This window comes from Gobio gobio (assembly GCF_949357685.1).
Source record: "Gobio gobio genome assembly, chromosome: 23".
Taxonomy (NCBI): domain Eukaryota; kingdom Metazoa; phylum Chordata; class Actinopteri; order Cypriniformes; family Gobionidae; genus Gobio; species Gobio gobio.
In genome coordinates this window covers 45,323,840-45,326,339 of record NC_137119.1, presented here as the reverse complement: position 1 = coordinate 45,326,339, position 2,500 = coordinate 45,323,840, and the positions used below count along the sequence as shown (strand labels likewise).

The following is a 2,500-nucleotide window of genomic DNA, read 5'->3' as shown; positions in this document are numbered from 1 at the left end:
GTGTGTGTTGTGTCTCGGGTGTGTGTTGTTTCTCGGGTGTGTGTTGTTTCTCAGGTGTGTGTTGTGTCTCGGGTGTGTGTTGTTTCTCAGGTGTGTGTTGTGTCTCAGGTGTGTGTTGTTTCTCAGGTGTGTGTTGTGTCTCAGGTGTGTGTTGTTTCTCAGGTGTGTGTTGTGTCTCGGGTGTGTGTTGTTTCTCGGGTGTGTGTTGTGTCTCAGGTGTGTGTTGTTTCTCAGGTGTGTGTTGTGTCTCGGGTGTGTGTTGTTTCTCAGGTGTGTGTTGTGTCTCAGGTGTGTGTTGTTTCTCGGGTGTGTGTTGTTTCTCGGGTGTGTGTAGGGATGAAACGGTATGGAAATTTAACATCACGATTATAGTGACCCAAATTATCACGGTTATCAATATTATCACGGTTTTGTTCAAATGAGATGAAAGTGTTCAAAAAGAACAGATGCACACACTGAAGACATTTCAACAAGTTTTATATTTGAAATTCAACAAACAACAAATAACTAAAGCAGCTCTATGCACTTTTTTAAGCTAGATTCTGTGGGATTTTCTTCCTTAATGGCCGTCGTCAATAGCAACGCATAACACATAAATAATAATAATTTGTCGTAAATATAATCTCTAATATTATCACTGTAAATATATTCCCAAGCAATATTCTCATCAGTGTTCTATCAGACACATTTAAATCTCGCATATTTTGTGTTAGAGCCCAAACAGTATCCTAGTGAAATAATGCATATCCATATTTCCATATGATTTGACAGTTTATTTGATTAAATATCAAAATGTGTGCATCATACCTGACACCTAGATGATCACTTTACAGTCAGTTTATTGACTGTCATTCTCTTCAAATGCTAGTGAAGTTTGAAACGTGTATAACGTTACCAATGTTGTGTGTAACTTTACAGACGGTCCCTAAATTCGCCAGCGTTATGCCAGTCATATCAGATGCGCTGTGGTTCTGCTGGGTTTTTTTAAAACCATTTTCGCTGCTGAAATAGAACAAAAGCAGTCAATCACTGTATGATGAGTGAATCTCCTGCGTACAGCACACGTTTATCTCTGATCTGAGTGCAGATCTCAGTGAGAGCGGCGCGCGCTCTGAACAAAACTCCGCTAATCTGAACGCCTCTGATTATGAGATATTGCATTCATAAACTCAATAGAAGCACGTGTAAGTGCTTATAATGCGCAACGCGATTATAACAGATGGCTTTTGAGAAGACTATAATAAGTTCAACAGCCAGAGTGGCTAGTGTGCAGCCCAAGTCAAGTCAACTTTATTTATATAGCGCTTTTAACAATGTAGATTGTTTCAAAGCAGCTTTACAGTGTTAAACAGGAAAATAATGCAGCATAATTTTATTCAGCTGTATAGCCATTCTGGAAACCTTTCAAGTATCATACAGTGACAGTGTGGGCGTTAGATCAATAATTTGATCAGTAATTTAGTTTAAATGGTTAATTTAGTTTATTATTTAGATGTATTTCGATGTTTAGTTGAAAAATTTAGTGTCCCCAACTGAGCATACCGAAATAACGTTACGCTCGCAAATGGCGGTTGTTAATGTCAAACCCTGATTATTTTCCCTTAAATGTCACCCTAGTCTTGTCTGAATGTGTTCGTTCGCTTCACGTTATTATTTCCCAGACGTAGTTTTGGTATTGAGGTCAAAGTCCACTTGCCTTGCGTTCGTAGTTTTGAAGTGTTTCCCTCTATTACGGTGACTTTCTTCTGGCATGTTCTGCAGACATGGTGACCATCTTAGATTAAGTTTCCCTCAGGACTTTTGTAAAAGGCAAAATATGCCCACACCTCAGATTTGGTCCTTTTAGAAGGCAGAACAATCCCCCGAGTGCTGTCACTGCCTTCTGCCATTTCTCCTCATTCAGAAACAGCGCTGCGCCAGACTGACGCTGACTGGACAAGATTTACCGCGAGTTTTCACAACCGTGATAATCACACGCGGTTTTAATGATAATAAAATTTTATACGATATTACTAACCGTCACTAAATTTTATCGTGGTTTATCGTGAAACCGGTAATCGTTTCATCCCTAGGTGTGTGTTGTGTCTCGGGTGTGTGTTGTTTCTCAGGTGTGTGTTGTTTCTCAGGTGTGTGTTGTTTCTCAGGTGTGTGTTGTGTGTTGTGTCTCAGGTGTGGTGAACACGGTGTCCAAACTGAGCAAGGTGTGTGTGTGTTGTTTCTCAGGTGTGTGTGTTGTTTCTCAGGTGTGTGTGTTGTTTCTCAGGTGTGTGTGTTGTGTGTTGTTTCTCAGGTGTGTGTTGTTTCTCAGGTGTGTGTTGTTTCTCAGGTGTGTGTTGTTTCTCAGGTGTGTGTTGTTTCTCAGGTGTGTGTGTTGTTTCTCAGGTGTGTGTGTTGTTTCTCAGGTGTGTGTTGTTTCTCAGGTGTGTGTGTTGTGTGTTGTTTCTCAGGTGTGTGTTGTTTCTCAGGTGTGTGTTGTTTCTCAGGTGTGTGTGTTGTTTCT

General features: G+C 40.5%; 1 protein-coding gene across 1 annotated transcript in view; it reads left to right on the top strand.

Annotated features, from left to right (window-relative positions):
- The window catches only part of hus1 (HUS1 checkpoint clamp component), an 18,187-nt gene that overhangs the window by 1,655 nt on the left and 14,032 nt on the right, over positions 1–2,500 (top strand). The gene's annotated exons all lie outside the window — the stretch shown is intronic.